We start from the raw sequence: 15802 nt of genomic DNA, 5'->3' as shown, positions 1-15802 counted from the left end.
GCATCAGAAAGCAATTCAGGGTTCAGTATCTTGCCCAAGGGATGCAGCCAAGGACTGAACCACCAACCTTCTGATTAGTGACCTGCTCTACCTCCTGATTAACAGTGCACTGTGTGAATTGCCTGTCTGTGTGAATCTCAGGTGCTACTTGTTGTTTTCAGGTGAACACAAAACTTCACAAGACAAGAAGCTGTGGAGTAAACCAAGTGGAGGGGGGTGGCCCAAGGACATCGACCCTGCTGACAAGAAACAAACCAGCCTTTTCAGGAATAAGGTCGAAAAGGACGAGAGCTACATCAACAGTGTTCTGCAGCTGTGCAGAGTAAGATTCAAATGAATCCACAGCAGTCCACCTAGTCTTACTATGATGCATGCTGTCTGGTTGGAGTTTTGGGTTGATGCATGTTGGCTGGATGGTTGCTGGCTTTATGGATAGTTGGGTTAATGCAGGTTTGTTGGTTGGATTGATATTGAATGGATACATGTTGTTTATGGATGTTGTGTAGCCCAGGGTTACAAACAGATAAAAGTTAGAAACCTTTTGTTAGAATTATTACACAAGTTGTTAATGCATTTAAGTTAAAACATTCAAAGCTAAAAGAGCAACACTGGTTACGCTGGTGAGGCTGCTTGGCTCTACACTTGCTGTAGCTGTGCCTCTGACGTAAGAGGAACATTGTTGCTGTTGAAGCAGAGAAGCAGGTGAAAGCGTAATGTGTCTTTTGTTAGCTAGTAGATCTGGAGACTTGAAGCTCTTTCCTTATAAATACACAGTGTTTGCACTAACAGTTACAGCTGCTTAAATGTTAAAGCTGTTCACTTGGTAAACAAATGTCAAAGATTACAGTTCTATGTGATTAGCTAACTGGTGCTGTCTAAACTCACACTCCTTTGTGTTGGTGTTTTGGTTTGGAAGTTGAGTTGTTGTTGTGAGTTGAAAGCAAATGAACATGCATGCCTATTTGCACTGAGTTGTTTTAAAGTAGTGTTTTTGTTTACCACTGGTGTTATTAATTGGTATAATGAATAGAATATAGCGAGTTTGCTGCCTTAAAGGAGCAGTATGGATTAGATCTATGAAACGAATTAATTTAGTTTCACAATCGGTAAGGACCATATTACTATGTAACATAAAAAAATGAATTTGATAGTTGTACAACACATTAGAAAAAAGAACTTGCATTTAAATGTATTGTCCTTAGTTCCTTAAGCAGCAATTTATGGATTATTGGTAGCATGCGTGTGAAGTAATCGAGTGGTGTCGTTATAGCAATGTGGCCAAATATCGCATCAATCACAGCAATCACATCAATCTGTTCCCAAAGTCAAGGTGTGTGTCACGTGTCACGGGGTGGAAAGGGACAACTTATCTAGGGTTTTTTACTATGCATGTTTTGCTGTGTTTTACCTTTTCAATATTTTAATATTGTACACTGGTTTATTTTTATGAGTTTTACTGCATGTTTTTTATGGTATTTATTTGGTGACTTGTCCTGGAAAGACTCCGCCCCTACCTGATTATAAACCTGATCACACCTGGGAGGTCACAGAGGCCAATAAGAGGGCCTGGCAGACCATGGAGAAAGAGGCTTGAGAGACGGGCAGGCGTGAGTGGTGTCAGGCGGCGGCGCCTGCAAGCCCGGAGGGCTGGTGGAGCTTGGCGTTCAGGAGAGGAGGATACAGTGCCAGCAACACGGAGCGAGCGGTCCGACTGCTGCAGCAACAGGAGGCCAGATTACGTGTCTGCAGGGAATTAGAGGCGGCGAGGCGGGCCGGTGCCGATTGGCGGTTACAAAGAAGCGGCGGGCAGAGTTAAGAGCTCTGCCCACCCGGGGTAAGTCTTTTGACTTGTCCCCTTTAATGAATTATAGCTGCCTAAAAGAATAGTGACTACCGCTGCCTTCCTTTCTTTAGCGCACCGGGGCGCAGAACGCGGAGAGGAAGGCGAGGACGCCGCCGGGTTTCCCTCCTGCACCGCTTCACTGGATTTTTAATTCTTAGTGACTCTTATACACTCAAAGTGAAATTTGGTGGTTTATTGCATTTACAAGACTCTAACATGTAATTTGAACACAATGAATTTATGTTTCTAAGGTGAACGTAATAAAATCATATAAGATCTACATGAAATTCACCAACTAGCACCTCTTAAATTCTTGTTGATATGACATGATAAAATCTAACAAGAGTGGTTAGCTGCCTTAAAGACTCGCGATATCACAAGATCACGTGAGATTCTAAACAAGAGGCAGGAAAGCACATGGTTTGCTCCACAGTCCTCTTGGAAAGGTAAGAGTGAATCTATCTTCATCCATCTTGATGAAAATACTTTTTGCACAAAGGTATCATTAGTTTGTCGATTCTTTTCAGTTCTATTTATTCACATTTGTTCTTGTTGTTGTTGTTGTTGTTGTTTTGTTTTTTTTAATCTGTTTATGCCATTCTAGCTAGCTAACACGGCAGCACGGTGGTTAGCACTGTTGCCTCACAGCAAGAAGGTCCTGAGTTCAATTCCAACATCAGGCCGGGGTCTTTCTGTGTGGAGTTTGCATGTTCTCCCCGTGTTTGCGTGGGTTCTCTCCGGGTACTCCGGCTTCCTCCCACCGTCCAAAGACATGCAGCTTGTGGGGATAGGTTAATTGGATAATCCAAATTGCCACTAGGTGTGAATGTGCGAGTGAATGTGAGTGTGAATGGTTGTCTGTCCCTGTGTGTTAGCTCTGCGACAGACTGGCGACCTGTCCAGGGTGTACCCCGCCTTTCGCCCTATGACAGCTGGGATAGGCTCCAGCGCCCCCCGCGACCCTGAAAAGGATAAGCGGAAGCGAATGGATGGATGGATGGATAGCTAGCTAACACATTAGTGCAAGAATATAGCACAATGTCATGCTAGCATGATAGCCTAATATGAAAGACTTAGCTACTCCAAATATAGATATTGTTTATAACTTAAACTCTGCACATAAGCTAGTTTGGCTCTACCACAGAGACTGTTGTGATAAATTTACATTTTACGTGTGGGTTGTTGAAATTTGTAAGTTGCAACTGATGGAGAGTGGTTTATTTAACAACTTGTGTTTTTAGTACACTGAGGAGGAAAGACAAAACATGAACAGATATGTTTTCCTGTTTTGTTTTTTGTTTTTTAAATTAAATATTTTTCTACTTAAACTTAGACTTGCAGTTCCCTCCTGTAAAGATAATAAATGTTTAATCTTATCAGGTGGTGAAAGGTCTGGAGAGCTGGCAGGCCCGTTCATCAAATTCATGGTGAGCTAATATTTTTCTTAAATTATCACATTCCCATGTTAAAAATTTAATATATTCATTTGTAAGTGACATAGTTTTGAGACCAAGAAAACATTGCATTCTGATTTTATGTACACATCATCTAAACTTTCTTGAATTGGGGGTATGGCATGATTAAATTAATACAAAGTAAAAAACAATATTAGAATGACAGAATTGTCTAAAATGCATGAATACTATTTGAAAAGATTAAGACTGTAAAACAATAGCCTCTGTATTTCTCACAAATTCCTGGTAATTCAGTTAAAAGTTCTTTAATCCCACTGCTAGGTCGTTGAGATGGATTTCCGTATATATTTGTTTCCCCCCCCCCCCCCCACTCTGTGTACTGATGCTGTTGAAATCAGAAGAGAATACATCGCCAAAGGTCTTTGCGTGTACCTGAATGAAGATCCTGAGCTGGTGAAGGATTACCTGGTATGTTAACTTGCCTGTATCCTTAACTAAGGAGATGATCAAAGATAAGCTTGAACTACATGCAAAAAGTTTCAGGGGATGGGGTTTTCCTATAAATTACCGGTGGCTGTAAAAAAAATAGCTTTTAAAATGGGAAAAGTAAGAGCTTTAAGTTTCTCACTGGATACTACACGTAGGGCTACTCGATTATGGCAAAAATGATAATCACTATTATTTTCACTGAAATTGAGGTCTCGATTATTTGACGATATTTATTTAACCCTTTAAGACCTACTATAGAACAAAGTCCGCCAGAGCTTATATTATTTTTTTACATGTTATAGTGCCATTGGGAGCATTTCAAGTTGCTATACATCAATACAACTGTTATAGCCCATATTTTAATAATATGTATGCATTAAGTCCATAGTAACTACATTAAAATGGAGCACTGTAACAAAAAATAATTTCCCCCAGGGATCAATAAAGTATTCTGATTCTGATTAATTGCAAAAAGTGCAATAAACTACAAAAAAATTGAAAATCGTTTTTTACATATATTTCTACTTGGAGAAATTTAAGAGGTTTATCCCTCAAAACTTTAAATGCAAAAAATAGTTTACAACAACAGGAAATTTATTTTGAGTGTCTTCATAGTTTTATTTTGGAGATAAAGCAATTTTTATATACTGCAGGGAAAACAATCCTATGATTCAAATTTGCAAAGAAAACAGCATGTGCATCAAAATAAACTATTTCCAGCAGTGCAATATGAGTTCTAAGCATCCCAGAAACTATTCAGTAAAGTCTAACATGACTTATAAAAACACCAGTATAGGTGTTTAAGGCCTACAAGTAAAAAAACTACAGTTTCCGCGAAGATGACGTCACTTCGGGTTTCTGGCAGGAAATGGCGGACGTGCGATAGTTCGCGCTGACGTCTGTTTCAATGTGGGAAGTGTTGCGAACAGCTGATCAAATCGGCAAAGCGCGTTTCTGGAATATTATGTGTTTGTTCCTGCTAGTGCGTTTTGTGCAATTTTTGCAACCGTGACCTAGGACAAGCTGATAGCATAAGATGTAAGTACGACTCCTCTGGTTTCATATGCAAAAAATTATTGCGCTAGCTTACGCGGTTCCGGTTCTACAGGGATTTAAAAATAGTTACGCAAAACGGAGCATGCCCGCTCTGACTGTAAAGGTTAACAATAACAATGTATTGAATAATGACTTTAACAAATAATATAAAATAGTGTGCAAATACTGATAACAGTGCAAATGTTTGCAATATAAGAAATAAATGTAAACATCTGTTTAGTGAACTTTGCAGTGGTGCAGCTACAACACCGTAGCAAAGTTTACACACGATGTCTGACTCGGCGAACCCATAATGTTTCCACACCACTGAAGTTTTTTTTGTTTTTGTTTTTTTACCCCTCTTTTCAACCAACGGCAGTCACTCTCCTCTCCAAATAACTTCTGCTTAGCTTTCCGAGCTTCCCTCGGGTCCTCTTAATTGTTGTGACGCGTGTTGGAAACAAGAGGTGCGCTCGATTTGCCACACGGAGCAGCGCGAGAGTAAAGCACGAGGGAGGGGCTAATAATCGGCTCAGTCACTTTTAATGATCGTTGAAAGCCCAGATCGTAATCGTGATTAAAATTCGATTAATTGAGCAGCCCTAACTACACGCACCATTCTTGAGTGTTTTATACTATCATTATTATAATATCATTATAACCTCATTCATACAAGATTTTTATGTAACATTTACACTTCAATGGATGTATCAGGAGCAACTTGGGGTTCAGTGTGTTACCCATTGATAGTTTTAGTATCAGATTAGAGAAGCCAGGGATTAAAGCAGTAGACAACTTGCTCTACCTCCTGTGCCACAGTCACCCCTATCACAACTCAAGATTTTGAAAGACAGAACATTGTTGAGGTATTGAATGAACTTCTCTTGAGTGAGGAAAAATATCGGGCAGTCATTTTTGATTACATTTACATTATTATAAGGCTTGAATGAATAAAGCTTTTAGGTATTTTACATTAATGTAAAACAGATGTACTTTTAAAACTGTTTGCAATGGACATTAGTGAGAAATCATTATCTTTTTTTTAAATTTGTTTGTTTTATTGTCACAGGAAGTTGATAGAAAGCATGGCCACTGCCATAGCAGAGACAGTCTTTGGAATCTGTGTCATTCGGTCAGAGGGTGCGGAGCCAGCGATGACCCTCAGGATGTTATGATTGTTCTAGAGGGGGTGGAAGTGATGGGTGAGTTGGGCAATGTAGTTTTTGCAGTGACAATGTTGCTTGGTCTGGTCTATTCACTGAACCTGAAATTTGCTAGAAATTGGAGAAAACAAAAAGATGTGTATGACAAATTTGTATTTACCTTTTAGATGTAATAGTGAAATGTATGTTAACCAGACTCTAGACTTTGTTAAATGCTCCAAAAAATTACTCTTTAAATTAACTTCAAATAATCATGGAAAGAATTTCCATGTGATTAAAGTGTTTTCTATTAGCATTAAAGACTTGTGTTGGAATAACTTAATTTGTATGAGTTGGTTTAACTCAATTAACTTAAGCTGGGACCAAATTTAGTAAATTAGTTGGAGAAAACCTGAATTGAGTTGGAACAAAACTCTTTGTTGGATCAACACTATTAAAATATATTGGATCAAAATGCAGTAAATACATTGATGAATCAATCTTTAATTAAGTTGGTCCGACTTGAGTGCATTAAGTTGGAGTAACAGAATTGCATAATGCTAAAATAAAGCAATTTAATCACGTGGAAATTCTTTCCATGATTTTTTTTTTTTTTGTTCATTTAAAGAGTTGTTTTTTTGTTTTAGTGTACCGTGGCGGACGCCACTGGACTTTTAATGTTGTGTTTTATTGATTTTTATTGTGTTGTCCCCTGGCCAGGGTTGTTTTAATTCATTTTATATTTTTAACTATAAATATCAATCTGTCAATCCTTTCCGTGGCCGGGTGAGGTTTCCCATGTTGAGTCAAATTAAGCCGCAGGCTCCACAGTTTTTAATTTGTGTGCTTTCCCTTGGCGACTCCACTGCTCTGTCCGTTTGGAGGAAGGTTTCCCTCCTTTAAAAACACTGTGGAAAAAATAAAATCACCTTTGCTCCGTTACACACGCAGGAGCGAACCGCAGCCTTGGGCTGTATATTTTGCCCCTTGGTTTAATTTCCAGTGGTCTTTGGCTATTGCATTGTGCATTAGCATATGCGAAGGGCCTGTCCCCCAGCTCCATCTGTCCTCCTCAGAAATGGCAGTAGTGGCCCTCTGATGCCCTCTACCCAGTCGGTGTAGAATTACCTGGCAGACATTGTAAAAACAGCCCCTTGCTGCTGCTGCTGCTGAAGGTTGAATGGCACTATTTGGGCCTCCCCCAACAGAAAAAGCAAGAACTGCGACTGTTCTCGCTCCCATCGGCTGCTCATGGTGCATGGCAGTCCGCAGCTCTCTCCTCCAGGCCCCAGCGTTCCAACTGAAATAGGGGAGGCATGATTGAACAATGGCTGCCAGCCATGCTGAACCCACAGCACCACCCCTGGATGTTGCCTTGCATGGAGGGAGAATAAATAACAGACTGTGACACTTGCACTTCGATTAGTTGATTAGTAGTGTATGATAGCAATAAATCAACAAAAGGATCAATGAGTGCATTTCTGGCTCTGGTCACACCCCTCATTCTATGATGTCATTCTAATGGTATCATGTTGTCCAGGTCATGGAGGATGCCATCAGACTGAACAATGCTGTGGACACTCATCCGGAGTATTTTAAGGATGAGGAGGAAGTGGAGGAAATTCAGGAGTCACCATAAAACGCGAGGTTTTTTCTGCCCTTTATCCCCGTCCCTCTTCTCCACTGTTTCTCCCCCCTCTTCCTTTCTCCCTTTTCTTTTCCTCATTCAAGTCAGTCCCGTATCTAGCGAGTGAAAATAAAAAATATAAAAAATAAAAAATAAGATGCAGCAATTTTACGAGGAAAATACTAAAAAACGAAGACAAAGCCAATGCTGCAGACAGAAAGTTAGAAGAGGTCATTGAAATGTATGATTCCAAAATAAAGCTTAAGAGAACAGTAAAAAATAGTAGTGTGGCCGTCAATGCGGTTAAGGAACGCGAGGAAGAACGTCAATCCTCGCAGTGTTGGATTGACGGTGTTTTGTGGCATAATACACAGTTACAAGACGAAAATGAATTTATGGTGACCAAACTGAAGATTTAACAGATGAGAGAGCAAATGGGCAAAGCGAGTGAAAATAAACCATAAAAGATGAATCAAATAGACCATTACGGCAAGGCTGGGATGGTCAATTTGGTAAAGTAAATCCGTTGGGCATCTTTTCTCGCCTTCAGACAATAATTCTGATGGCCAAAGAACCAAACGGGACAGGCAAAAAAAAGAATAAAATGCACTTGAGTTTGAAGTTGAGGAATAACTCAAAAGAAGCTATATGACAAGGGAGTGAATTATGGAAAAAAGAAAAAGTGATTGAAGTAGTTTTAAAAGAGTGACTTAGGAGTGCCCTCGTACTGAGTGATCAAAACCAGTGATCACTGTAGAAAGAAATAAAATAATTTAACAAGGTGGTAATGTTTGAACATGTATTTGTCTTGTCACAGCAACTTATTGAGAGATGACTGTGTGTGTGTGTGTGTGCGCCTCTCTTTCAGGAGAGGAAGCATAGCAGATTTGGATAGGAAATTTATAGTTTAGTGTTGATACGTTGTTGTAATGGGGTTATCTTATGCTGAATCTAAGTATGTTAAAGTGCATAAAGGGGGCGATTGTTGTGTGCAAATTGTGTGGTTTTAACAAGACTTTCGGTGTATTGAGGAGGTGAAATTACATGAGTTGACCTGGGAGTGTCAGGACTCTGGTGGCACAACTTTTTGTTTAAGATTTTTGAGGTTGTTGTGGAGATGGGTTGATTCTGTCAGTTAGGTTTGGGTTGTTTTTGTTTTTAATAGAGGGAGTTTTATTAAACATGGACGTCTAAGAAGGGGCCCATTATTTTTGTAACAGTGCACTTAAAGAAAACCTGTCAGGTGCTTTGATGAGCTAATAATCAGCTCTCTTTTTTTTCTCATTTTTGTTCTAAGCAGGCCTGCAACAGTGAATAACAGCGGTGACAAATTCTCGGGAGAGCAAATATAAGGTGGGCTTTCCAGATTACAACTGGCTGAGGAGAAGGCTACCAGTGGGGACCTGATCAGATTGAAAGTCCCTGTCTAAAAGGAGGTATGGGTTCCCCAAGCGAATTCGGTCAGATAATGGGACCCATTTTAAAAACAAAGATTTGGCGGAGGCAGAACAGAGGCTGGGGGTGCAACACACGTTTGGAACTGTGTATCATCCTCAGTCCCAAGGGAAAGTAGAAAGGATGAATCTAAATTTGAAGAACAAAATTTGTGCTCAGACGGGGCTAAATTGGGTCGCATCCCTGCCCATTGCATTAATGATCATAAGATGTTCTGTTAACCAATCCACAGGCTTCACGCCGTACGAGCTGTTGACAGGACGACAGTTTCCAGGTCCCTGGACGGCAGTCCCGGCTGAAGAGAGTATAAAAAGTAACAGAACGCATGCAGAATATTGGAAAGAATTAAAAGCTCTTGTGTCTAGTTTCACACAACAGGTTGCAGCAGGAGTGACCACGGTGGACAGGTCCGACGCCAAGGTGGTGTGGCTGAAGGTCATCAAGCGAAAGTGGAAAGACCCGAGGTGGACGGGGCCATTTGAAGTGAACGCTCGTACCACAACAGCGGTCCAGTTGAAGGGGAAAGGCCAGACCTGGTTCCATTGGTCTCAATGTGCAGTGGCAGACGAGAGCTTGGTGGAGACAAGCTCATCCCCAAATAGTCTACCTGGGAAGTCGAAGAAAGAAGAGAAGGATCCGGGGCGTCTCTTCACTCAAAGAGGAGGTGCCAAAGAGGCGTGAAGCGTGATAGGCTGGGGCTCCAGCCTAGAGTTAGAGGAGAGTAGGGGAACCAAAACCATGGGCTTGTGGGGAGATTGGAAAATAACTGGGGTGTTGGCGTGCGTGAGTGTTCTAATGTTTCTTTGTTTTTTGGCAGACAGGTGAATTGCCCAGACGCAGAAGTCTACCCGCTTCAGAGTCCAAATTGATTGCGTTGCCAAGGAAGGTTAAGCGTGAAGTCTCAGGTAAAAGGGATGAGTGCCTCAGCATATATGGTGGACTAGAATTAGACTATGTTAATGGGTCCACCACTTCATTCACGTTTGATTTGTGCAACGTTTTTATCTGTAAGGGAGCTGACAGTAGCTGGAGGGGATTTAATGTGTGGGTGTGTTGGGATTATGCTGTGAACACATATTGTGAAAGGGGAAGTCGTCCTTATGCCAATTGGTGTCGGAACTGGGATCAGGTAAAAGGTTACACTGGGGAAGATTGGGAGGCGTCAGAGCAGGGGCCAGAGAATGAGCTAAAACTTCAGAGAGATTATAGTCCGGCCCAGAATCCATTGACCTTGTCAATGGGGAACTGGTGGCGTCAAAATTCCTTATATTTAGTTCTGGGTGTGGAAACTGTAGGGATAGATCCAAAAAGGTTAATAAAAGTTAATTTTCTTAGTAAAGCTAAACCAATGAGGCCTGTAGTAAGGGACAATGGGACATCACTGATAAAAATTAACCAAAACTCAGATAGGAAGGTAGTTGCAGTTGACTACACTCGCCTGAAAAGATTTAATTGAACGTGCCACCGGATTCAGTGACAGCAATCTCTGGCTGGATTGGGTGGCTCAAAATGCTAGGGAACAGCATGTAGATGATTGTGTTGCCTGTGCTACAGCTAGACCTCGTTTGTTTACTGAGCCTGCGCCTCTGTATCCAGAGGATGAGTGGGGTTATAATTGCATGTTGAGATTAACTAGAGAAGCTGTGGCCACGGGTGACTGCATCACACTGTCAAGTTTATATCCACCAATTGACAAGCGTACGCAGACAGGTTCATTCATACCTAAACAAAATAATTACACCTGTTTTGAATTTTCTACGGACGCCGTGAAATACACTCTGGGAGAAATTGACCCTAGTTGGTGTGAGAGGACGCTCACGGGAAGGACCACAAATAATGTAAGTGACCCAAACACCATAATAGGTACATGGGCTAGAGGTGGGTTGTATTATTACTGTGGACATCACACCCTTTTGGTGCATGTTCCTTTGGGGAGTGTGGGGACATGTGCTATGGTGCGGTTAGGAGCACCATTGATGCTAATAGGGAGTAGGGTAAAAGCCATTCCACAACATGACACGCGTACATTGACAGTCAGATGTAGGAGACGCATGTTGAGGGAAAGAAGCACAACGGGTACACAGATTTATGACCCGAGAACTGACTCGCCTACCTGGATTGACTCGATTGGAGTTCCCAGGGGAGTTCCTGATGAATATAAATTAGTTAACCAAATAGCAGCAGGATTTGAAAGTGTGTTCCTATGGATAACTCCAAATAAAAATGTTGATCGCATTAATTATGTTCATTATAATTTGCTGAGGCTCTCAAACCTTACCAGGGACGCCATGGTGGGCTTTGCAGAACAACTGGGGGGGGAACATGCATGTTGTTTTTCATCTGCGGTGACGCATATTACTGGTCATCATATGTATGTTACACCCCAAGTATTGTTCGGGGAAGATCGCCGCTGTTTGAGTGATCGTGCTCTACTTCTCCCCCCCCATATATATTTCAATAAAATCCTTGTTTTGACGCACCTTATTGGGACTTTGTAGTCGTTTGTCTTTTCTTCAAAATACGAATCGGGACAATAATAGCGAGTCAATCCAGTCCAAAAGCATAAAGAACTATTTTACTATGACAAATAAAACAAATGAATGAGCTCATTTTGCTGAGAGTGGAGAATCTGATTACTTGCGCGGGAGGCTCCACTATTAGCAATACCTGGTGTGAATACATGGTGTGGATGTGTGTGTGACTGGATGAAGGTGGGGATGAATAAATGTGGACAAACCACTTGCCATGCCAGCAAGAGAAAGGGTTTGCTTTGCTTTTGCCATAAGCAAGGGGAGTGGAAGGCTTAATTCTGGCGATGTTGATTTTGGGTTGCTGATGTTTGCTTTGAGAAAATTTCTGTTTTATTGACTGGGGTTAGATTATGGTATTATAGTATATTGTTGGGAGAATGCTAAAGGGGAAACATTTTTTTGATATAACTCATGTTACCATTAACTGAAGAAACACATGACTGATAACTGTTCTAAGTTTATTTTTATAACACAGATTGGATCATAAGGGGGAAAACTGAGTATGGAATGTGAAGTTCAGGTTTTGTTTTTAGGAAGTTCCAAGGATGCAGGCTGTGGATAGAGCCGGGAGTTCGAAAAGATGTGACATGATGATTAAATGGATTTCATTCCTTAAAGACAGGTTTGCAGGGTCGGAGCAAATATACCTGAGAGGAGGATTGCTGAGGTGTTTTGAGGGATGATATGACTAACTGTATTTTTCTTTTAATTTCCTAAGCTTGGGTGGAGCATTTTTAGTTTGACACATGAGATGTGTCAAAAAAGGGGGAATTTAAGGTTTAATTTGAAATGGGTTTTAGGATTATTTTATAACTTTTGGGGTTTTTGATCATTTAGAGATGGTAAAACTGAAGCAGAAATTGTTACTCTAACGGTCCTAGGGACAGAAAATGGTCCCGCCCGATCAGCGGGCGAAGCCGCTGCTGCACGCCGGAAATGAGGCTTCATTTCCCGCAGGTCTGTCAAAGCAGCCCGCTGTTGCTCTTGCTGTTTTCCAGCCCCGGGTCAAATGTGGAGCAAGGGCGCCACCCGGTGGACAAATAAAATTACAATTCTAAGGCCTCTTGTCCAAAACAAAAACGAAACCTAAGCCGTCACCCAGATGTTAACGGTAATAATTCTGCAGTGAAAAATAGCGTTTATAATGGCTTTCAATGGGGCACAAATCGACCCTAAGCCCAATAGTGTAAGTTTATTTGTAGCTTAGCCACTGAAGCTAATTGAAGGAAGTCGGACTTGAATTTTGAAATAAAATCATATCAAACTTTTTTTTTTTTTTTTTTTGGAGAATTTGGCTATAGTCCATTCAACACTGTGCAAATGGCATGTAATCAAAATTTGAAAATAGCCACAAATCGACCCAAGACCCTCCAGGGGTAAGGAGCAAAATGAAATAAAAAGGCTATACCAAAAACGGGTTATAACATAGGAAATGTGAGTGTTAAAATGAAGTTGGTGTTAACACACAGGAGTTGTTTTTAGGCAGCATTTAGCTATGATAAAATGTATGCATGAGTAATTGCTTATATGCTTAAACTTAATTGATTAAAATGGTTGTTCTCTCTTGGATCTTTTAGTAGAATAGGCGCTTATAATGATTTTCTTGTGAAAGGTGACTTTAGATCAGAGTTAAGGCACTTGCAGCAGCGACAGTTTTGTGTACAGGATGTTGATGATCAGATAAGGCGAGCAATAGGAAACATGCAGGGACGTGAAAGCAGCGCTTAAAATGATGAGTAACGTTGAAGAGTGTGTGTGTGTATATATATATATATATATATATATATATATATATATATATATATATATATATATATATATATATATATATATATATATATATATATATATATATATATATATATATATATATATATATATATATGTGTGTGTGTGTACAAATACAAGTCAATAAGTCAAGAACATAATTAGGATCATGCTTTTGATTAAAGAGTCCCAAACATAAGTTAGGGAGGCGCAGGAAAAGCTGTTTTGTTTCCTTTGCAGAAGGTCTCGGCGACCACAGGGGGGTGAGGATCCTGGAGGCCCGAGGCCTGATGGACCACAAGAGAGGGACGCAGAAAAAACCTAATCTTACGCATGGAGTGTTCTCAAGTGGGAGCTGGCATTTTATTATTGGACCACCTAGATGACATGAGGTTGTCTGATTTGCTGAGCCAGAGGATGGATGTCAGAGAAATGAAACAAGTAAAGTGTAGTGACCCTCTTTTTAGGGAAAGTGGGTCAAAAGAGGGAGTGTGGAGATCAGGGAAATTATTTTGCTGCTATTGTTAATAATCATCATCATTACCATTGCATTAATAATATAATCTACAGCACTGATATTGCATTCAGATGTTTAAACATATTGGCACCCAATTAGCCTTTGTTACAGGTGCAGTTATAACCAATTTAAACTGAGTTGAATCTATAATAAATGCTTTTGATTGAATGCTTGTTATAATCTTAAGTGTGTATGTGCTGATTCTGTTGATTCTGAGTACACTCTGTGCAAAGTCAGAGTGACAGGAAACTCCGACTACTCCCCCCACGCGTGTGTTCATTAAAATCAATTGTTTGACCAAGCTCTTCTGGACCATGGTTGTTTTTACTCTCCTTCCTCAATATTTGAACTCTTAACAGTTGTCAAGTATAAAAGTTTTGCACTCTGTCACGGTCTCGATGTCTGCCCGGCCGGCTCCGCAAGGTTACATATGTTTATTGTGTTGCTGCTTTCTTCCACTCGTCATTCTGCCTGGGCGGAGCTCAGGCCCACGCACCTGTCTGCAATTACGCTGCAACGTGTCCTGTCTGTATGGAGACTGAGAGCTGCCAGAGTAATAATGTAGATACAGGCCTCTTTCTCCTTCTGCTGCTGTTCATAGTTTTATTCCATTGATGTTGCTATCATTTGTAAATATATTTATTTGGTGTTATTTTATCAATTTTCTACTACTGTCGTTCATGTATTTAATTTTTTTTGTATTTAAATATGATTTTTTTTAAAGTAATGCTGCGAGATGGACAGTTAAAGGTTTCATTGAATAAAAAAAAAAGATTTAAAGATGACTGGTGGCGGAAGCAGAGCACAGACTGTGAGAATCTATCGCCATCGTGTGGTGCAGAGATATATTTCCATTGAATTTAGACTACGAAAGCTTGGCTCACAGAGCAGCTGCAACACGAACAAAAAACATTAAATAGCAACATATTATATTATATTATAGTGCAAACAGTGCAGGCTTCAGCTCTGGGGAAGAAGCTGTTCCTCAGTTTGGGTGGATTCTGTCACTCACAGCGTTGTTAGCCCTCTTGTGCGCGCAGACTGCAACCCCCCCCCCTCCCCTGCCCCCCCACTGTGCGTTGCCCTGATATCTGCAGTGTGAGGTTGGATCGCTCATTTTCATCCCCACACTGATGCCACTTATTTCGGTCTTTGTTTGACATAAAAGGGCATATTTGTCACTTTATTGCAACTATATTTGCACTCTTGAGCTCCTTCATTCACTGACTGATTATAAAGTTATTACTTGCGTTATGTATTCATCCTTTTGAACATAATTAATGAAGCCACATGTAATCACTAAAATTTGTATTTTGGGTACAATAAGAGAGTTTCAGATGGAATGCTGTTTTGTTTAAATTTCACCAACTTGCTGATGCCCACGGTTGTGAGTGCAGCTTCTTACTGTACATGGGTGGATGGTTGTAAATCACATCACAGATGCCAAAAACCTCTCAAACCAAGCCCTCTTGCCGGTGATGCTGTGCGCAACCTCGTGACAACCACATGACTGATACTAACTCCTGAGCTGACTGTATGCTAACATGCGCCACAAATAAGGGTCATATTTGGATTTAAAACAATCACCGAGAAGCTTCCACTGAATGCTACTTTCCCCTGCATGACACTGAAATCATTAACACATACTAACCCTCACTTATGCTCTTCAGTTTTCTCAGAAATGGATTAAGCCTACACCTAAACCAACGGATATGTTCACTGACTTTTTCTCTTAGTCTGGAAATACTTAGTCAGCCCATTACGCAATTGAATTGATTATCATGACCCTCACTAATAGCCACTTACTAAACTAAGAGTAATGTGCAAAACCCATTAGCCAAAGTAGTATAAATATTTTAACTTTTAGCAAATCCAGCAGGTTAATTAAGTGATTTCACATCATATGTTCAAACAGCTTGTCAGTTTTTAATATATCCCATGTACGCATACTTAAGCTTTAAAAATAAAGAAAAGTGCAATG

The 15802-nt window shown here is 40.5% G+C and overlaps 1 long non-coding RNA gene across 2 annotated transcripts; it reads left to right on the top strand.

Annotated features, from left to right (window-relative positions):
* The first annotated feature begins 328 nt into the window (after positions 1 to 328).
* Positions 329 to 13286, top strand: LOC146546238 (uncharacterized). Of its 2 annotated transcripts, XR_014890753.1 has the most exons (6): positions 329 to 1834; positions 1915 to 2289; positions 3224 to 3270; positions 3580 to 3726; positions 5852 to 5984; positions 7465 to 13286. It is a non-coding gene; the product is annotated as an uncharacterized LOC146546238 (long non-coding RNA). The 2 variants fall into 2 exon arrangements; XR_014890754.1 differs by lacking the exons at positions 329 to 1834; positions 1915 to 2289 and adding an exon at positions 2292 to 2342.
* Positions 13287 to 15802: the final 2516 nt, after the last annotated feature.

The sequence above is a fragment of the Mchenga conophoros genome, linkage group LG23 (genome assembly GCF_057382185.1).
Source record: "Mchenga conophoros isolate Kocher_MC1m ecotype Shallow Benthic linkage group LG23, M_conophoros_male_GT1.1, whole genome shotgun sequence".
NCBI lineage: Eukaryota > Metazoa > Chordata > Actinopteri > Cichliformes > Cichlidae > Mchenga > Mchenga conophoros.
This window is presented reverse-complemented; position numbering and strand designations above follow the sequence as displayed.